General features: G+C 34.9%; 1 non-coding gene across 1 annotated transcript; it reads left to right on the plus strand.

Moving 5' to 3' along the window:
- Positions 1–2,701: 2,701 nt before the first annotated feature.
- LOC145606478 (small nucleolar RNA R71) lies at positions 2,702–2,809 on the plus strand. The gene has a single exon (XR_014105344.1). It is a non-coding gene; the product is annotated as a small nucleolar RNA R71 (small nucleolar RNA).
- The last annotated feature ends 20,691 nt before the right edge of the window (positions 2,810–23,500 follow it).

The raw sequence follows: 23,500 nt of genomic DNA on the forward strand, positions 1-23,500 counted from the left end.
AATTTTGTTTTTGGGTTGTATCACAATATGCGTTTAAGGCAGTGAAATCTGGTGGGATTACTTCAATTGCTGTTCATGGGAATGATTCAGTTTGTGTCGTTACCCAGAAGAAAGTTCCTGTTAGTAATTTTCCTTTTGTTTAATTGTTTTCCATTAATTTTTGATGTTTTGCGGATGTTTTTTTATTGTTTTTGGTTGATGTTTGGATTACAGGATAAGCTTTTGGATCAAACTAGTGTTTCACACCTTTTCAAAATTACCAATTTTGTGTATGTAATTAGTTGCCAATTGATGTTTAATTTTTGTTTTTAAATTTCTTGATGATTTTGTGTATGATTTTGCGTGTTTGTTTATGAGGTTGTAGGTAACGATCTACAAGTTCAATTGAAGAAATTTGTAATTGAAGATCTTTGAAGATCGAAGTCATCTTTTAGAGAGTTTATTTATTATTATATTTTGTGTATTGGATTTTCATTGATATTTAATATTAGTAATATGTTTGTAATTTGAGGTATATGAAATTTAAATAATTAGTTGTGTACGTTTTACTACGTATTTCATAAATGTGAAAATTGAAATTTAAATACAATAAAAGTCATATTGATAAATTGAATAATTATTTATTTATTTATTGTTATTATTATTATTATTATTATTATAAATGAGGCCAAAGAGACCCGTTAGCTTGATGAGCGGTCTTAGTTTTCTAGAAAATGAGACTGCCTATCTCATATAGGCGGTCTCAGTTTTTTGGAAAATGAGACTGCCTGTCTCATATAGACGGTCTCAGTTTTCTAAAAAATGAGACTGCCTATCTTAGATATGCGGTCTCAGTTTTTAATTCTAAAGACCGCCTCTAATAAAGCAGTCTCTTTGTCAAAGAGACCGCTTAGCGAGAGACTGCCTCTAAGGTAGTCTCTTAGGCCTATTTGAACGGGTCTCTTTAGCCAATTTTGTAGTAGTGAATGAAAATTATTGGATACAAAACTAATTGAGGGATAAAGGGGCAGTATTAGACCAAATACCTCCTCCAAGGGATCTCTAACGAGAGCTTGGGGCTTATTAGAAAAATTATTTACATCAACCATACCAACACTATCTATAACACTTTTCCTCTAACATGGGGCTTTTAGGGACATTATGTAAATTAAAAGTAATATTATCATTCCCTACATGGCCTACACATAATGTAATAAGTTTACCATTTTTCACATCTATTATTACCCCTGAAGTATGAAGGAATGGTCTATCTAAAATAATCGGAATTTGCAAATCTTCCTCCATATCAAGAACAATAAAATCAACACGTATATAAAATTTACCTACTCTAACGGGAACATCCTCTGAAATACCTAAAGGATATTTAACAGAACGATCGGCCATTTGTAGAGTAATATTAGTAGATTTAAATTTACCCATATTTAATTTAGAGTTCATAGATAATGGCATAACACTTACACTAGCACCCAAATCACATAAAGCTTTGTCAATCATTAGATTACCAATATGACATGGAATAGAAAAACTACCTAGATCTTTTAGTTTAGGTGAAAATTTATTTTGTAATATAGCACTACATTCTGTAGTAAAAACAACTGTCTCTACCTCACTAATAGATCTTTTTCTATTCAAAATTTCTTTCATAAATTTAGAATATGCAGGAATTTGAGTATTTAAATCTGTGAAAGGAACTGTTACATGCAAATACTTTACAACCTCCTGAAACTTACCAAATTGCTTATCCACCTTACTCTTCAAGTGTCTATTTGGGAATGGAAGTTTTATAGCTGGACCTTGCACATCTCCATTCTTATCCTGGGGTTTACTCTGCAAAGAATTATCAGAAATTTTAGTACTACCCTGGAGTCCTGCAGGGCTAGTAACAACATCATTTGGTATAGCAGAATCAGGATTAGCAATTTTTGTTATAATAGGTTCATCATCTCTAGGTATAGGAAGCCCATCGTATTTTGAGCCACTCCTCAGGGTAATTGCAATCGCGTATTCTATAGGTTGTAATGGCTGTGATGGTAGGGCTCCCTGCTTGCGATTTCGCAGAGTAGAGAAAGTTGCGCAATCTGAGTATCTATCCTTTTATTATGTGCTATCAATGAGTCAATTTGCGTATCTCTACTCTGCACCTGCTTCTGCATATTGGCTAACATCCTTTTGATTTCTGATAGGCCATAACAACCAGTTGTGGTCTCTGATGTGGAGGTTGGTAGTACCTCTGCTGTGGTTGTTGTGCCTGTGGTGGGGGTTTGAGCACATTCGTACTATTGTACGACATATTTTGGTTGTATAGGCATGGAAAGCATTAATCTTCTCAAGTAAACTCCTACAGTTCTGCGCCCAATGACCTACAAGACCACAATTTTCACAAAATATTGCAAAGTTAATACCAATAGCAGAAACGTTAGCAACGGAAGATGAATTAGAATTATTAATATTGTCTAGTTTTTTTGCTAATAGAAGTCAATTCTGCTTGCAAAAAGGATATAGAATTGACTTGGTGTTTTCCTTTATTTGCAAATCCTCTAGGATTCCCATATTGGGAATTATGAATAGCCATCTCTTCGACAACATTGCTCGCTATATTCTCATCACAATTCATAAATCTTTCGTTAGCTGTAGAGTCCAAAGTCATTCTTGATTTATATCCAAGCTCGTTGTAGAAGGCTTGGATTATCTGCCACTATGCTAGTTAATGATGGGGACATTCTCTCTGCAAATCCTTAAATCTTTCCCAAGCTTCATATAAACTTTCATCAGCTTGTTGGGCAAAATATTGGATTGCACTCCTTAGCAAAGTTGTCCTCTCTAGAGGGTAATATTTATTATAAAAATTGAAAACAAGAGTATCCCAGTCAGTAATACCAAGTGCAGTTCTATTCAATCCATTATACCATAATTTAGCTTTACCGCATAAAGAAAAAGGAAAAAGAATCTCCCTGATTAGGTCATGAGTGACCCCTGTTTGCCTAATGGTGTTGCAATATTGACAGAAGTCTGCAATATGAAGATTTGGGTCTTCACCCTTAGCTCTGCTACATTGCTTCATTTCGATCATAGTAATAAACTGGGGTTTAATCTCAAATTCCACTCCATCAAGATTAGGTGTAAGAGCAAGATGTAGAAAATCTATCAGGGACGGTTGTGAATATTCGATAAGCTTGCGAGGTGGAGGAGAGGGCGGTAGGAGTCATGCCTGATTCTTGATTTGTACTAGACAAACAAATATGAGAAACTGTCCCAAAGAACTTGCATTCTTTGAGACAAAAGAATAATAATCTAGACTACAAAAATAATTAGAAATAAATATAAAATCGTTTTCCCAGCAACAGTGCCAAATTTTTACAGGTTAAAGTCGTATCACCTAATAAAAAATAATTCCTAAAACCACTAACTAATAATAGATAGGGAAGTACGGTCGAATCCACAGGGAAACGAGTCTTTCAATTCTATTCCTAATTAATTAATATAATCTAGATTATCAAGTAACCAATTATTTGTTGTTGTAAAAATGAATTAAACCAAGGAGAATAAAAGTAGGGAAGAATAAAAATAAGGAAGAATAAGAGCAAGGAGAAATCAATAAATAAAAGCCTAGGGTAATAGGTTCACCAATAATTAATATTACGAATGAAAGACAACAATCAATTATCAATGCATAAATTAACCAGATTATAAAGGGCTTTCGCTACGTATTATAATCACATAATTAATCTATCGGTATTAAATCGCATCTCTCGAATCTTGAATTAACCATTTATAAATTAACCTGCCTATTGACAGTAAGCCTAAACAATTCTGATCTCTCGAATCAATATTGCATAACTCATACAATTAAACCAGCGCTAATCTAATTGCATAGCATTAAATCAATCAATAGGAAATTAATTTAAAACATTAACAATCAACAATAATAAATCATCCCTTCATATTAATCTTGGATCCCATAAACCCTAGAATCAAACTACTTGTGCATAATTAAAATTAAACTAATCAAAGCAATTAAAGAAAGCATGATTAAAAACAATAAGCAATTAAATAAAGAAATTAAATAAAACAATTAAAGTAAGCAAATAGGAAACAATAATATCAAAACTCATGTAAAGACAATAGTATAAAAGCATAAATAAAACCACAAAGTTCCGCACTCAAAATTAATTACTAGAAACTATGATAAAGCAAAAATAAGATATGGAAATAAAGCAAAATCAACTCAAACTAATTTCTAAGCTAAAGAATTAAAGCTGCAAAACTAATTCCCTAAAAACAAGAGCTACGGAAACAAAATTAAGACTAATTAAAAATAAGCTAACCTCCTGTACCTAATCTACGTACTCCCCTTTTATAAGAAAAGCCCACAAATCCCACTAACTATAGAACTCTCAATCAAAGCTGACATAAACCAATTAGTCTAAGGTGCACCCTTGTGCACCTTAGATAGGTGTAACAGCTAAATAAAAAAAACGGCCCAGAAGCCAAAAAAAAGCCCTAAAACTAACTTAAAAACACGGTAACTACAATACACCCACCCACACCCAGTGTAACGTCACTTCCAAACTCAAAAATTGCTATTCTTCTTATGATTTTCTCTGTCCTCTATTTTACTTTCTCTCTCCTCCATTTAATTTTCTCTCACTAAAAAGTGCAAAAACATCAATAGACATTAGAAAAGAGATGCTAAATCAACAGGATCCTTCCTAAAAAAAGACAATTTTATGTAAATTTCACTTAGTTTTGTTTGAATTTATATGCTTATCACTTAATTTTTTTTTAATATTGTTCGATACTCTACTGTTCGAAATTATTTATTGGAATTGTGAAAAAAAAAATTAGTGAAATTAAACGGATACCTTATGTTCACATTCCGAAATGCATACGTTCATATTTTGAATTCTTATGTTCATATTTTGAATCCTTTTGTAAACTTTCTGAAATGCTTATATTCACTTTCTAAATCCATTTGTTCATATTTTTTATGTGTATGTTCACCTTCTAAAATGGTTAATTATGTTCATACGCATTCAAAAATGAACCAATGCATATGTTCATATTTTGAATGCATATGTTCATATTATTAATACTTATGATGCATATGTTTCATAATCATATTATTTTTTATTTCTTCAATTTTTTATGTTCATAATTACATGCCTTATATTCATAATAATGTTTTATATGTTCATAATGTAAATATTCATAGTAAATATTTGTTGTTCATAAATATTCTCATTAAGTTTTTTTATGCATATGTTCTCTTTCTTAAATGCATATGTTCATATTTTTTACGCATATGTTCATCTTTTAAATGGTTATATTCACTTTTAAGGAAACCAATGCTTACGTTCATATTTTGAATTGTTATGTTTACTTTCTGAAATGCACATGTTCATATGTTTTATGCCTATGTTCACTTTCTAAAAAGCTAATGTTCACATTTAAGGGAATTTATGCATATGTTCATATTTTGCATGATTATGTTCATTGATAAAAAAAATGCATAAAAGTAGATGAAATTCATACTTAGATGAAATTGATCGAAGCTAAAAAAAATCAATTCATATGAATTCAAAAAATCAGATAAAAAACCAATTCCATATTTTAAGGAACAGATTCAATCGTTAAATAAAAAAAACGAGAAAAATAGAAAAAAAAATTTAAAAAAAAGAGGAAAAAGGAATAAAAGAAGGAAGGATAAAAACAGAGTATAATTTGTGAATTCAAAGATTCATATAAATATTAATCAATCGAAATTAAAGCACAAAATCGAAATTCTCACAAAAAATCATACTTAATAACTAATTTTATGTTGTAAGAAACAAATTCTATCAAAAAAAAGTGTAAAAAAGGGGGGAAAATTAAAAAAAAAAAACAGAGCAGAGAGAAAATAAAAAACGAAGGAGAATAATAGAGGAGAAGAAAGCTAATGTTCACTTTCTGAAAAGCTAATGTTCATATTGTGATGTTGTTACACCTATTTCTAGGTGCATGAGTGTGCACCTAAAAATATGTGGACATCAACCTTGCATTATACTCATCTGATCGGGCATTGGGCCGCCCGATCGGGCCCGCCATTTCACACGCCCCAACAATACTTATGGGCTGCTTGTATCTTCGTTTGGGCCAATAATTAGAGTGTTATTTTATGATTTATGGCCTCATTACTTGGTCCGAAAATAATAATAGCTTTGTAAATATTGGACCTCCTCATGTATCGAGCCTTTAATCATTGAACTAAATTTCTTTAACTCGATCCTGGGCTTTAAATATACGGTCATAAAATACAATCCGACTCCAATTTCTTCGTAGTGGTTCAATAAGCTCGGGAATTATCATAAAACTGCAAACTCCCACAAAATAATACCAACTCTACAAAAACACTAGAAAACGTATATTAGTAATAAAAATAGCTCCGCAGAGCTCACATAAGCACAAATATAACCGTGAGATGGGGAATAAAAATACATATTAAATAGACTCATCAAACTCCCCCAAGCTAAACCTTTGCTTGTCCCTAAGCAAAAGCAATAAATAAATAAGTCAATACTTCACCCCAAAAATAACAATTTAAATCCAATAGATACGATTCAAGGTAAATCTTATAAACATGTAAAGTCAATCAATCAAATCCATCCAACTACCAATCTTTATCAACAATTGTCAAATAGAGCAAACCACAAGAGAATATAGAATTCAAGACTAGTGCTCACACACTCAGCTCTCATTTATGTGGCGAGTAAAATATGTACTCGATCGCTCTCTAACCAACCCCTTTAATGTGAACAATGCCCTCCCAAACTCACAACACTCGTGTGTTTCAAGAGATAAGCACTCAACCTAAATAGTCGACTCGGAATATATCAAGCCATCCTTCGCATTGATAAGCAACACTTTCACATTCGCACAACTCTATGCACATGGTCGGAAGGTCTTTAAAGCTTGTAATGTAAGGATAGGGTTAAGGGTAGGGAATATTTGGGAAAATGTGAAAGAAAATCAATGCTTAAGTGGAGCCAAAATCCTAAAAAAAAAAACCAAGGTCAAAAATAAATAATGACCAAACATCTACAACATACTCAACTACAACAAATATTCACCAAATACAACTCCAAACATATCAAACAATCCTAACACTTACAATTTCACTCATAAAAACATAATAATGAAGAACTTGAGTGAATAACAAACTTTAACTTTCACACTTGAAATGAGGATGATATGAGTGTACTTCATGTATATTGTGGTGCTAGTGATTCTCCTAATGGCTGCATTAATTTACTTGTTAATCCACAAGTAAAGCCCGAAAATTACTTCGATGGAACAAGGTAAAAATGCATGTGCTGTTAGCTGTACTTCAATGTAATTGAGTAGTTTAAAAGTACAAATTTTAACATGTATTTTGGAAATTATGAATAAAATCATTATTATTACTCGTTTTCTTTGTCTTAAAACGTCATTAAGTTTATAAAAATATTTAGCAAATAGTAATAATTATTCGCAAAAACAATAACTATAATAATAAAAGATAATAATAGTGACAATTTCAATAGTGAGATCAAAATTTGGTGTCTATAGTAATATATTTCTATTAAGGAAAATTTGTCAATTACTATCTCAAAAAGGGGGCATTTGTCAATTACTACTCCTAAAACTTTTAATTACTACCCCTAAAATTGATTAATTACTACATTTTCCCATTTTCCGGTCTTTTAAACTTACTAATGACATATTTTTCCAGCCAAATCACAATTAGTGGCTTTTAAATCCTAATTAGTTAAATACACCCCTAAATTACCACCTTTCCACCTCCACACCATCATTGCTCCACCTCCGGCTGCCCGGTTACCCCATCTCCACCAACAGAATTTTTCCCCCTTCCATCGCAAATCCACCTACTACCTTTCTCCTACCACGAAACCCATCCCCTCCCCTAATTACCGCCCTCCACCTTCCCCCAACCCTTTAAAACTGAATTTTTTTCCATCCATAACCCTCGATTACCGTTCCCTTCCTTTCCCCCAAACCCCCGAAAACAACTCCACCCCTTCCCTAGCCCCTGATAACCATCCTTCCCCTTCATTAGGCACAATAATTGACCTCTTCCACTTCCCCAACCCCAAAATCTCATTCCCTTGCGTTTATGATGTTCGTCGTTAGAGAGAGGATGGGCTCATGGTTCTCAGCGGGGGAGGGAGTTGGGTTTGTGGTGCACGACGGGGGAGGCGGGTTGCCGCCGGAAGAGGAGGAGGTTCGATTTGTGGTGGGTGCTTGTTAGAGAAGGGGTCTAGGATTTTTAATTATTAAATTACGATTAATTAGGATTATTAATTAGGGTTAGGATGACAAATGACATCATTTATGACTCACCTAGCCGGAAAATTCACTTAGGTAGTAATCGGTACAATTTATCACAATTAGGGGTAGTAATTTATAAAGGGGCCCTTTTTGAGGATGTAATTGACAAATTTTTCTTCCATTTTACAAGTGTTGCATGAAATTAAAATAAAAAAAGGTTGCACTTAAGTAATGGTTTTGCTGCGATCTTAATGTCCTCATCAATACTTTAGATGAAATCAATATTCTATGTCTTTACTCAAAGAGGAAGTCTTGGATGAATAGTCGTAGCCAAGGAAGTCCTAATGCCTAAGTGTTAGGAATTTGTTAAATGTCTAACAGGGCTATAATTGTAACATTTTATCATTCATTTTGTAATAATCACAACACTAGGGTATGCACAAAGTTTAGGAAAAATATTGGATGGGGATCTAAAATGAATTTTTTTATAATATACTCCCTCTGTTTTTTAAGTGTCCCACTTCTTAAAAACGATCGTTTTTTTAAGTACTCCATTACCAAAAGTGAAAACTACACTCACTTTATATATTATTTCTCTCTCTTCCTTTTAACTCCACTATCATTTTAAAATATTTTCTCCATCTTATATTATTACCAGTGGTCCCCATTTATATTTCTCTCTCTTACTTTTCCAAATTTTATATTCCTAACCATACCCACGCACTCACATATTATTTTATTCTTGTGCCTTAAACTATATGCCCAAGGGTATATGACACTTAAAAAAATGGAGGGAGTAAATAGTTAGTAGGAGCCTATAAAACGTTAATGAGTTTCAATAAATGTATCAAAACTTTTTAGAGTTCTATGGTGTTTTAGTTATGTTTTCAAGTATTTATTTATTTTTTTCTTTCTTTACAAAAAGCAACTAAACTAGCTAGTAGCGTTAAGAGTATCCTACTAGCTAGTTTCTTGTTTAGCAAGCCACTGTTGAAAGGAAATTCGCTAATAATCGTGTTTCTGGCGGTAGAGGTGAAGTTAAGGCTAGGGTTTTCTCCCTTAATCCAAGGTAGGGGTCTTCTTGTGTTGGTCTTTGAACGCTATTGTTTGGGTTAAGTTTCGATTTCGACGGTAAGGTAGTCCTTTATGGTACTTTTCTTTTAGTGAGTCTCAATTTCTCTTTGTTAGACTTTTCCGTTTAGTTGTAGTTCTTGATTTGGTTTGATAGTTATGTTTAACTTATGTAACTTGCTCTTTTCGGTGTTTACTTTTACCTTTTTTAATATTGTTGTTTTTTTAGCTTTGGTTGTTTGTCTTGGAGTGGGGTTCCTTATGGTTGTTCTAATTAAAGGAGTTTTGTCTTTAGGGTCATGCTGGTCAATTTTGCTCTTGGATTTAGAGGTTACAAGGTTAGGTAAAACCTTGCTTGTTGATTTGTTAGTCTGTTCGTTGCCTTTTCAAGCTGTTACTTAGTTTACCTGGGAATTTTAGGAATTTGGGTTTGTTATATCTTCCAGGAGGTGGTTCGTTTGTGCAGGAGAAACAAGGTTTACCCTGCATTTGGAGTATGCAGGAGGAAGGTGTTGGTGTTGTTAACGGAAAAGGTGGGTTCACTTATCTTGTTGTGTCATTGTTGTGGGATGATAAGAGCATTCTTCTGGTTGCTATTTTCCCTTTGGTAGTGTTTGTGATGAAAAAGCCAGTCATCGCCGTTAATCCACATCTTGAAGGAGGCTCTCTAACTTTAATGTTTGGGGTAAGCAAATTCTCCATTTTCTTGCACATACTCTTTGTTGGTAGAGTTGTAGGAAGGGAACCTGCATTTTCATGCAAGGTTTATATGACTCTTTTTGTTGTCCTCCCAGACTCCTAGGATGGAAGTAGTTATTCTTTGCGTTCCGTGGGAGTGAAGTGGTGTCAAGGGTTCTTGTTTCTTCAACAGGAGGTATTCATCTTTTGGATGGTTCTACTCTCAGCAGCTTCTAATTCAAATTTGCTTTTGTGTTTTGGCAAGTTTTAGGTCTCCTCAAAGCGTTCAAGCTACAATGTCTATACATCTCGAGTTCTTTGGTTAGTTTGGCAATGCTCGGTCCACATTACATATCCTCCTTTTTGCGTGTTTGGTTTGATATGTTATGTTGTAATTTTCTTACTTTTGTTTTTTACTCTTTTTAGGTTGTAATAGAGTTTTTCATAAATAGAATCTGTAGGGAATATTGCATCCCAAACATGAACCCCACTGTGATCATACACTTAAGTATGGTGGCGTCCAAAGGGAAGGAAACGAGAGCAAAAGAGTCGCCAACAAGTTTTAGGAATTTGTAAACAGTTAACAGGTTGAAGGTTACACCCCTTTCACGATCCATGAGATCGCTAACTTCATAGTGGTTTGGAACCATGACTGGATATTCGGGGATGAGGGTACAAATCCAACCCGAAAGAGATTGGACTCGCCTTATAAAATAGGCCTCTACTTTATTCTTCACATATTCATGAGCGCTTTGTGATCAGCATACAATCATTAGGTTAACCCTAAACCTGTTTAATCTATGTTGGTTTAATATTAATGCACAAACAAATCTATCATTGGTGATCACTTGAATTAAAATCATATTAGCCTAAATAAAATTATTATTTATCTTATTAGGCGTGATTTCAAGTACAAATTCCCTTTAAACCTGCAGAAGAGGCGTGATCAAGTGATAACAATAATATATACATCAAGCAACATAATGATAATAAATCCAACAATCAACATCATAATCATATCATCATCGTTATCTCAGTCAATGTTAATGACGTAGAAACAACTACCATGTTGCTATACCGTTAACATGCCCTTTACACTAACATATAACAACGCTATTTTCATGTTAATAACCTCTAGTGGCAACACATAGCCTCGACACCAGTGACGGAGTACACAATAACCTACAACGCGTTACCCCATAACCTTGACATGTGCTAAAAGAACCAAACTTTTGAGTTTTGTGTAAATTAAGTTAGTTATCTACCCCCAATACTTTGGCTGGCAACTTTTTTTGGAACCGTCAAAATATTTGAAGCCAAAGGTGAGCGGTTTCCCAAAATTCAAAATTTAATTTATTTTAGGGTTGGCGGTTCCTTATAATTGTTCCCCAACGTCTATGTATAAAAACCCCTAAATTTTCTCTCTCCTCAGAATTCCATTTTCATTTTCTCTCTCTAAATTCTTTGTTCAATTCTCTCTCTTTGTTCTACCAGACTGTTCATCCTCTAACCTCTCCCCTGGTAAAAGGTAATTTGTAAACTGTTACAGCGTAGTTTTCTTTGTGAAATACTTGAGCTGTAGACTAGTTGGTAAGATGTAACCGATTATGTTGTTAATGTGAAATCTGGTTATAATAATTAGGGTTTAGTTTGTTGTAGAGTATTGAAATTTTGTTTTCATAGCTGTAGACGGTGGATTTGGTGGGGATTCTTTGAGTGATTAAACTGGATTATTTTGTGTAATCCGAGGTCTTAAGTGATTCGGATCAAATGAATTATTCATACAAACTAATTACAATGTATTGAAATTTTGTTTTCATAGCTATAGACGGTGGATTTGTTAGGGATTTTTTTGAGTGATCAAACTTGACTATTTTGTGTAATTCGAGGTCTTAAGTGATTTCGGTGTACGTATTAAATGAATTCTTGTACTTACTATGAAACCCTTGAAGTCATCGAAGTTGCTCCTTTGTTTTCTTGGAACAACGAGTGATCATAACTAGTATACGTAGGTATTCTTTTCCCATCTAAAGTCTAATAGTCTTACATGGTTTGTATGGCAACAGGATTGCGATGAAGTCACACTCCTCTTCAGTGTTATAGAGTAATGGTTCCATGTTTCATGTCCTGTTTGTGTCCTTGTAGTTTCTTATCTTGAAATATATGGTACATATTTGTCTTACCATGTGCTAAACTTGTCAGTTGTGCTCGATACATAAATATGCATATGCTATGCACTCGCTCCTTGCATTGTTACATCCTTCAGACCATATGTTAAATGCTTGCCCCTTTACTGTTTACGTAGTAAATGGTGGTGTAGACAAAGTAGTAAGCCATGAACTGCCAAGCCTGTAGTGAGGATCTAAAATCTACATCAATTATAGCATTCTCTGGCTGTTAAAAGTATCTTGTATTGTTAATCTTCTTCTGGTTGTACGCCTTAGTCCCATTAGTAGGGTCGGGTACATGAGCCAACATGATTGAGGACTTCCCAAGAGGTCCACTCATCCTATTACTACGCTCAATCATTGTGGCTCATGTCAAGCGATGTGACAAAGTTTTACCTACATTGTTAAATTTGTAACTTAATTAGCTCAAGGATACATGTTACATTGCAATACATTGCAATGTTCGTTGCAATACATTGCATTGTTCGTTGCAAGAATCATTTTAGTGATGAAGTACATGTAAATTAAGAGAAGGTGAAGATTAAAATTGATTATCCATTGTGTGGTATAAGTGAATAAAATTCCCTCCATAAATGTTACGCACGCCAGAACAACAATAACCTCTTCAAGTTGATGTGAACTCTGGTAGAGAACATGTTTGATTAACACAATCCATATGAACTGTGCCATAGTACTGATGAAGGAGTTATGTATTCATTGTGTGCAATTACTAGATATATAATTGGATCAAATTATGGAGATAATTAAGTCCGGACATTAGGGTCGTCGTTTTGCCATAGCTAGAGGTACTTACGATCTTTGGACTAGTAAAATAGGCCAAAGCCCAATTGGACGGATCCTATAAGGTCACACAAAGGGGCTAGATTGAGCATTAGAGGATGAGGCCCATGATGGGCCTCATCACTCTAGGTGGCCGGCCATGTAGGGGCTTTAAGAGGCTTTTGGGCTTCGTGCCCTAGTCTAATTATAATAAGATTATAAATAGACTAGGTGCCTAGGTTTGCAAGTAAGCAGTTTACTGATCATTTGATCAAAACCCGAATTAGCAAACACGAAACCCAACCCCTCTAAAAGTCCTCTCTCTCACGGCTCTCTCCTCCTCCTGGTGCACGGTGGTGTCTCGTGGTGGTTGTGGTTCGTGCGGTGGTCGGTTGTCCGAAAAGGTGGTGATCGCGGTTTTCCTCAATCACTCGACCAATCTAGTATTGGTGGACGGCTCGTTCGAATTTCGTGGACTAAGTAGAGGAGCAACACTTGGGGCTCTATTCTCTCCCTAATTTGCCTGTCGAATAGCTTCGTGGAATTTACGCTTCAAAGGTATGATTATGTGCCTTGTGTGTTATGCATGTGATTCTTGGGATTAGGTACTTTATTGAATATGATTCATGTTATTTCCGCTGCGTAGTACCTATAAACTTCTACAGTGGTATCAGTTAGCCTCTTGCATGAACGCGCTAGATCATTATAATACGATTATTTGATGTCCACATTAAATTTATAATCAATTAAGAGGGAGAAATTAATTTAATTATGGTTCGATTATTATATTTTATGTGATTAAACTTTTGGAATAGATTAAATGCGATTTAATTGTGCTCAAATAGCCATGAAGAGGACCGAATTATGCCCTAAAATTGTTCTAAAATTTCGAACCCTAACCCTAATTTATTCGAAAATTCGAACCTTATTAGCCTTAAAATTATGAATTTTGATGCTTATCTTGGTCGATTACGTTATAAATTTGTTTCATAATTTTAATTGGATTGATTTATGCATAAAAATGTTTTATGTAAGATCATACATTTAATTTTAAAAGTTAGAATTAAATTGGGATTAATTTTATGATAAACCCTAATTTTAAAGTTGAATATGATTCAATTATAATTTTGGACTGATTTAATTTAATTATGATAAAAGTTGTTTTAATCAAATTAAAAACAAAAAAAAATTATTGTGGTCGGCAACCGCGGCTGGGTGGCGCAGCCATGGCGGCTGCCGGCCAGGTGGCGGTCCAAGAGGGAGGGGAAGGGAGGGTGGCGGTCCAGGGTGGCTGTGGGACAGCAGCGTGCAAGCGTTGCACGGCTGCTGCCACCGCTGGTGCTGCTGCTGCCTTTTGCGGCAGTGGCTGCTGCAAAGCAGCCAGCCACCTCGACTGGCCACACACGGTGGCCTGCAGCCCCAGCAGTAGCAGCTGCAACGTTGTTGCCCTTGTGGCAGTGGCTGCTGTCACGACAACCAGCCACCATGGCTAGCTTCGGCTAGCTAACCACGATGGCCGGCGTTGGTGGTTGCGGCAATTTCAAAAAAGAAAAAAAAATCTGTTTTAAAAATTTATTTCAAGATAATTATGAATTATTTTGGGATAAAATCAGTTTTATTTTGGATAAGTTAAAATATTTTGAAAATATGATCTTTTATTTTAAAAGATAAAATTGGTTTTATTTGGATAAAATATTTTATTTTAGGATAAAATCAAATATTCAAAAGTTGTTATATTTGATATTATCCATATTTAATTTGTTAAATTGGTAATTATCCTAAATTAAAGTGGTTAATTTTGGATACGATTGACTAGGATATTCTGAGCATATTCCAAAAGGATAATAACTGATTTAAATAATGTGATTATCCCATAATTAGATTAGAATGTAATTGATTTTAAAATTATTTGATTGTCTAGTAATTAGGATAGAATCTCCTACATTAGTTAGGATAATCATGGAAAATTAAATATGATTTATCTTTCTAGACTAAAATATGGTTTGATTCTATTCCATGACTAAATTAAATATATGATATTTTATGAACCGTCATGAATAATATATGATATTATATAATTATGATTAAAATATAAGATATTTTAGGAAATGCATTGACTTTATTATGAACATTCGATGTTGTAGTTTAGACAAGCATGTTGAGTGATTTATTATATGGCACTTTTATAATATATGATATTATGTTGCTATATATAGACTAGTATGGCCCAAAGATTCTTAAATACGATCTGGGCATCGTGATGTATTTTTGTAATCTAAATACGATCTGCGTACAGTTAAGTATTTTTATAACTTTTATTTAATGTAAATAGAATAGTTATTTAAATGGTGTTAGCCCAAAAGAAGCCCATGAAGTGAAGGCCCAATGGAGCAAGGTGGATGAAGATCCATGCTGATTCAAGTGGGAGCATTTTTCATTTCTAGTTTTCTTAGGACTAAGGGGCCATACTACGTCATGTTTATTTTATTGCATTAGTTGATTATGCATGTTTAGGTTTATTTATGTTGCTTGATGATGCGCTAGAGTTCACTAAATAATCACAACATAATAAATCTAGATCCTAGTAATATTGATGCAGCTTTTCCAATTAAAAACCCGACGAAACCTTCGATCGTTTATGATGGGTCGGCCCTCGGCAGAGCATTATAATATATCTTGGGGAAGTGGGGGTAGGACCTCATTCTACACTTTTAATTAGTTATATTCAACAAGGTTACCTAAAGCATTTAGAACCTTGAAGCTGAGGGTAATAATTAAACATGCGATGGTTAATTATTCAACCAAGAGTTACAAGAGTTGTAATCAGTAAAGAGTTTACTCACCTTGAAAATGTAATGGTTGATTGCAGGGCCTCACTCTGGTCAATTATTGCACAAATAAAGGATATTGGAATCACTTAAAATTCAATTGGGATCATTTAATTATTGAATAAAGTGTTTTAAAGTTACCAAATGAATGCGTTTTATGGTACTTTAATTTTATTAAACATAATTATTAAACTTTGCCTTATTTTGACTTAGATGGGTAGCCGTAATAACAATGACAGCAACGTTTACAATTTGCGACCATTCCTTGAGAAGGATAGGTTGACAGGGGAAAACTTTTCCAACTGGGAAAGAATGCTAAGGCTTGTTTTGAAATCTGAAGGTAAGGAGGATGTCATTGATACCTCATTGCCAGGACCTCTGCCAGAAAATCCTACTGCGGCAGAGATCAAGAAGCACAAGGAAGCTCATGATAGAGCTATGCCTATCACTTGCTTAATGATTGCTACCATGGAACCCAGTCTTCAAAAGCGTTTTGAGGACCAGGATGCCTACTCAATCATGGAAGAGCTCAAAGCTTTGTTTAAGAAACAAGCTAGAGTTGAAAGGTATGAGCTTTATCGTGAGATTCTGGATTGTAGAATGGAGAAGGGTGCCACAGTTCATGATCATGTTTTCAAAATGATCGGCCTAATTCAAAGTATGGAGAAACTGGGGTACCCATATAGTGATGATTTGGCAACAGACATCATTCTCCACTCACTTCCAGAAAGTTTCAACCAGTTTATCATGAACTTTAACATGACTGCCAATGCAAAGACTATGAATCAATTGCATGCAATGCTGGTTAGTGCTGAGAAACAAATCCCTAAGGAACCTAAGAAGGAAGTTCTTATTATTCAAAAGGGAAAGGGGTTCAAGAAGAAGGGGCAAAAGGCTGGTGCCAAGAGCAAGGGCAAGCAAGTTGTCAAGGCTCCTGAAAAGCCTAAGGCGAATCCAAAACCCAAGGCTACAAGTGAGAGTGAATGCTTTTACTGCAAGAAGAAGGGGCATTGGAAACGCAATTGCCAGAAATACCTTGATTACCTCAAGAAGAAGAATGGAGCATCAACCTCAGGTATAATGCTATAAGCATTTTAACTTTCACTAAGGTATATGATACCAAGTTGCAGAGCTTAACATTATGATGTTACGCAGGAACTGCAAACAAGTGAAGCTAGCATGTGTTTTGAGTGGCCGGAAATAGCTTCATAGTTTTATATTCTGATTAGTTTATCATGACATTTAGAACAATTTTCGGTTTTGATGAGACAATATTTCAGTTTTCTTGTTTTGAATACTGACTTGCTTTACTTGGCTTGGACAAATGTTATTGATCCATGACCAAGGTAATAAATTGTTTTCATTTTGCTATATATGAGTTAATTTTGGTTTTATGACATTGATATAAGTAGATCACAAAAGTAAATTTAGATGAGTCAAAGTAAACTTACTTATAACAAAGTAAGGTTAGGTCACATAAACCATTTGCACATCCAAAGTTATGGATGGACTCTTACTCTTATATGATTATGAATCACTTAAGAATTAGAAGTCATGCTTGATAAGGTAAAATGACCAAGTTACCTTTTAGTTGAAAGGGTAAAAGAGCTAAATTGACCTATTGGAACACAAACATATGATGTGAGTGTACCATAAATTCAAGACTTAGCAAAAGGATTTAACTATTTCATTGATTTTATTAACCATTGAAGTAAATATGTAGATAATTACTTAATGAAATAAAGGCTGGAATCATTGAAATGTTCAAAATTCCAAAATGAAATGTAAAATCAAGTTTGAGATAAACAATTTAGCACCACAATATGATTGTTGTGATAAATATTTAACTCAAAACAAATGATCATCTAAAAGGAATTGTTGAATTAGTTCACAATCCAGAACATTACAATTAAAATGTATGTATAAAGCAAGAATCAAACTTTGCTTGCCATGGTTCGATCCAAGATTTAATGATTTACAAATATCGTTTTGAGGATATGCATTAGAACAACAACAATTGCGGTAAAATACTAAATAGAAACTTAACCAAAGTAGTAGAAAGATGTCATAAGAGTTATGGACTGGAAATGTTCCAAAGTTATCTTTTCTAACAGGATTCAAGGGTTATGAAATCTATGTAAAAAGTTTACAGAGATAACATAATAAACCCTAAATCAGAGGTATTATTCCTACAATCGCGTAGAAACAAAATGTTTGTTGCTCGCGATAGTGTCTTTATAGAAAGAAATGTCTTCCTACAAAGCCAAGTGGGAGTAAAGTTAGATCTCGATGAGATTCGAGACGAGCAACAAAAGGATGTGGATAACACTACATCAAAGACGAAGGCGCATGAAATCAGCTAATTTGATAAAACATGTGTCGAAGCAAGCTAATTCAAATAGCGAGACTTCAAAAGTTTACTAGAATGAAAGGCTTCAAAGAGTTGAAAAGAATAATTCTATTGTCGCTCATACCTATCGTAGGTTACTTAGGATCGAAACAAACAATTTGTTGGAATTCTAGTAAAAGGTGGTAACTAAAATTTTCCTATTGGAATAGTTGGAATCCATACCTACAAACAAGCTTTGGACAAGTGCCAACTCAAGAAGTGGCTTAAAGCCAAGAAATCCAGAATGGACTCCACGTCTGTAAAGATGTGCCAGTCCATGATAGTCTTACAAATGGGGTCAAACCTATTAGTTATGTAAGCCTATTCGGAGTATTCTAGTTTTGGAAATCAAAATCACCTTCATGAAATGTTCTTGATGGATGGCAATGTATATGATACAACCCAAGATTTTTGAAATCCAAAAATTCCTAGTTAGTTTTGCAAACTTCAGAAATTCATTTATGGATTGAAGTGAGCATTAGGGAGTTGGAACATTCATTAGGAAATCAAATAGTTTGATTACCTTGGAAGAATGAAAAAGAATCTTGCAGAGACAAGAAGTTTAGTGGGAGCAATTGGTCTTCTAAGTCTAGTATGTAGTTGACATATAGTTCATATGAAATGATATATCAATGCTTGAATAAGTCAAGCAATGGTTAGGAAGATTGTTTCTATATGGGAGACTTAGGAGATGTTGAGTACATATTGGGAATCAAAATCCACAAAGGGAATCTTGAAGGATGATTGGACCTAATCAAGAGACTTATGTTGATAAGGTTCTTGACAAGTTCAAGATGCAAGACTCTAAGAAAGGATATCTTCCCATGTCTCATGGTTTTACACTCAGTAAAACTCATTGCTTTAAAAGCTAGTGGAGTTGAGTTGTAGAGGTGATGTACCTTATGCTTTTGCAATAGGGGCCATTACATGTGCCATGAAATGTATAAAGCAAGTTGTTACATATGACTTGTGCATGTGTAACAAGTTTCAAGCAAATACAGAATAAGCATACGGAGAGTTACCAAGAACAAATCCTTGAGTACTTGAGAAGCACTAAAGGAATTTTTCTAGTTTATGGTGTTAAAGGTAAACAAGTTGTCAAAAGGTTTTATGGATGCAATTTTTTCCAAACAGGCAAGATGATTCTAGAAGTTGATCTAGATGCACAATTTTGTCAGTGTTGAGAAGTACAGTGAGCTTGAAGAGTTCAAAGCAGAGCACTATTGCATGCTCAATGTCAGAATATGTGTATTAAGCTATAGTCAGATAGTATTAGAGGAAGTTCGGATTAAAATGTCATATGACTAAAGGGTCACCTTTGCCCAAGAACAAAGGAGCCAGGGTCACATCACAAATCCAAACAAATGGATATGAGATATCGCCTCAGTTATGAGATCATTGACCAGCGGGAGGTCATGTTCTGCAAAGTTACATTATGAGTGAGAAATCACTAAACCCCTTCCATAGACTATGGTGTGAGAGTCATACTAAAGTTTTGGATTGAAGCAAATTATGCAATTTAAGTTGTGTATGTTTGAGAAAACATATTACATAAGAAATACATCAATTTGCAGAATTATGTTTAAAATAGAAATTATTAGTTCTCTTATTTAATTATGGTTTTGAAAATTAAATAAAGTGTCCAAAAATAATTATGAGTTGATGGGCTCACTAGGTTGATGACCTTTTGAATGAAACCCCACAGGTGAACAAAATTCATATATTATTTAAGTTCCTAGTTCAAGATCATTAAAGTGGACATAAATGATTTCAACAAATGGACTAGCATGTAAGATTGATTGGATAGCGCAGTTTCATGGGCTATAAGGGCATAGTGATGCTCGGTCAATCACTTGGATATGCATGAATGATGCATGATCGAACTATTGACCTACTTTGAAGTTCAAGTATAGAGCTTCCGTATATATTAGTGAATTCCTTTGACATGAATGGAACATTAATTTCATTCAATGGATGTTATGGCTGTGGTACACTCAAACGTCTGCCCGTAACTGGAGATTATAAAGGGTGTTTCCCGGTCATTTCAGAAGTTGAGTGGGAGGCTTGTTGCCACAAGATTGGATAGAGTCTACCTATTAAATTACTACCTCCGTTACCTATTAGTTGCAACTTTGGGGATTATTTGTGAAAGATAAAATATTCCAAAGTTGCAACTAATATGTAACGGAGGTAGTAGGAAATGTGTCATGGCCGCTTGAAGAGGGAGAATTCAGAAAACACGTGGCCGCGTTCAAATGCATTACTCAGTAATCATTTGGTTTTGTAATTCTAACTCAGATTTCAAGAAACGATTTGTAGATTAATATGATCTCGACATGTGATGCAATCATATTATCAAATCGACATATACATTGACTTAAGGAATTTGAATATTGCACCCTTGTCTCAGACAAATGGGAGATTGAAGGAGTTATGTCTTCGTCGTGTGCAATTACTAGATATATAATTGGATCAAATTATGGAGATAATTAAGTCCAGACATTTGGGTCGTCGTTTTGCTATAGCTAGAGGTACTTACGATCTTTGGACTAGTAAAATAGGCCAAAGCCCAATTGGACGGATCCTATAAGGTCACACAAATGGGCTAGATCGAGCATTAGAGGACGAGGCCCATCATGGGCCTCATCACTCTAGGTGGCCGGCCATGTAGGGGCTTTAAGAGGCTTTTGGGCTTCGTGTCCTAGTCTAATTATAATGAGATTATAAATAGACTAGGTGCCTAGGTTTGCAAGTAAGCAGTTTATTGATCATTTAATCAAAACCCGAATTAGCAAACACGAAACCCAACCCCTCTAAAAGTCCTCTCTCTCTCACGGCTCTCTCCTCCTCCCGGTGCACGGTGGTGTCTCGTGGTGGTGGTGGTTCGCGCGGTGATCGGTTTTCCGAAAAGGTGGTGATCGCGGTTTTCCTCAATCACTCGATCAATCTAGTATTGGTGGACGGCTCGTTCGAATCTCGTGGACTAAGTAGAGGAGCAACACTTGGGGCTCTATTCTCTGCCTGATTTGCCTGTCGAATAGCTTCGTGGAATTCACGCTTCAAAGGTATGATTATGTGTCTTGTGTGTTATGCATGTGATTCTTGGGATTAGGTACTTTATTGAATATGATTCATGTTATTTCCGCTGCGTAGTACCTATAAACTCCTACAACTGAAGCAATTAGAAATGGTACACCAAATCTATTGCGGAGTCAAGATTTGTTCATGTCTGAAAACTAGGTAAGACATGTAGGCTAACATGGTGTGGACATTTGCGATGACACATACATATAAGAGTTTACCATGAACTCTTCACTGATATATTCACTTAACTTAATTGATTAAATAGCATTATAATCCTGTTTCAATTCCCTGTAGCTTTTTCTTGTGTGATTATCTGCTTGTATGTAGATTTATAGTGATTGCTGGTTTTTTTTATGTTCCTCTTGGATGTGGGGTTGTTTTTTCTGATTTATCGACAAACCACCTACTTTGATAACTTTGATCTCCGGAAGTAATATATAGTAAGGTAACTACCACGTAGTTTTATAGATAGATCCTAAATAATGTTTGTTTGGAAAATACCTTGTACAAAGTTGGACATGTCCAAATAATTTAATGCCCAAAAAAAGAGAAAAAGAATTTAGCAATTCCTAGTGAGAATCGAACCTTGGACCAAATAGGCATGTTAAGAGTAGGACTTCAGTGCCAATGGGACAATTCTTCGACCATGTTATATTTTGTTATTTAATATTTAATATACCCTAAATTGTAGGGTGTTGGTATTGTCCTAGTTTGGAGCTAGAAGTTTCCGTTAACTATATGCCTCGTTCGGTTGGAACGGTTACTTATCCTACCCAGGTCATTCGACCACCATTAATGAAATTTTTGAAATTGCAGAAATTTCTAAAATTGCACATAAATCGTCATAATTACTCTAATTCACTTTTTTGAAAAAAGACTAATTTGATTGAACAACATATCAAATCGTGATGTAAAAGTCTGTTTGTCGAGATTTATCACACACCCAAAACACATGGAATATGATGAACTCCATCGAAGTCCATACAAGGCCTATCCGTTTGCGGAAATCAATTCGTGGTGATATAAAGCGGTCTCTGGAGAACGAATCCCGGTGATAGAGAGGAGGAAATGGGGTAAAATTATTAGTAAATCTAACTCAAGACACTAGAAAAAAAAAAAGATAGCCTCCTTTAATACGACCTCCATTCCAGACGTTTATAAAGATTATGATAATGTTCGAGAGGATTAGTCGTTTTCGACCGTCGCCGGACGCCGGAGATGATTAGGAGAAAAGAGAGAGAAAGGGATCAAGTGAACCCTAAGAGAGAGAGAGAGAGAGAGTAATTAGTATCCATAATCTTAAAATCTAATTAATTTTTTAAAAAAAGTTTCTAATTATTTCATTTTCTGATTTAGTAAATAACAAAATCTAATTTTAAATTGATTTTCAATAATACTACCTCCGTTAATAGTTATGTGCAACTTTGGGGCTTGACACGGTCGCCAATGCAAAATTTGATAATGGTGATTAATGTATTCTAAGGGTATGTAATTAAGGTAGAGAATGTTTGGATAATAATCTAATAACCACTGCCACCACTATGACCAGCCAACACCACCCATACCGCCTTCATCAACACCACCGCCGCCTTCAACGCCGGCGTCACCACCAACACTACCACCCCCACGAAACCACCACCACTAACACCCCCACGAAACCACCACTCCCCACGAAACCCATCACCACCACTCCCACGAAACCCACCACCACTTCCCACGGAATCACCACCACTCTCCACGAAACCCACCTATACAAAACCCACCCCACGAAAAACAAAACCCACAAAATCATCACCACCAATTCGACAAACCCATCACAAATTGAATTTTTTGAAAGTTGAAGAAAGAGAAAGATGATCTCAAATCCACGAAACCCACTACAAATTTTTTGAAAGATAAATAGAGAGAAAAAAATCTAAAAAAGATGTAGAAATATAATGAGATTGAAAGAGGAGAGAGAAAATATGGGGGAAGATGATGATGATGATGACCCCCCACGAAACCACCACCACGAAACCTCCGTGAAGAAGATCCCACCGCGAAATCTCGACGAAATCCCAAACAAAAACCACCCAAAAATCCCAGAATTCCTAAGAAATTATTGAAGTTGAAGAGAGAGAAAGAAGACCTATAAAAAATTAAAAGAGATAATTTGATTGAAAGAGGAGAAAGAAAATATGGGGAAAGATGATGGTGAA

The sequence above is a fragment of the Chenopodium album genome, chromosome 22 (genome assembly GCF_948465745.1).
Source record: "Chenopodium album chromosome 22, dcCheAlbu1.1, whole genome shotgun sequence".
Classification (NCBI taxonomy): Eukaryota; Viridiplantae; Streptophyta; class Magnoliopsida; order Caryophyllales; family Amaranthaceae; genus Chenopodium; species Chenopodium album.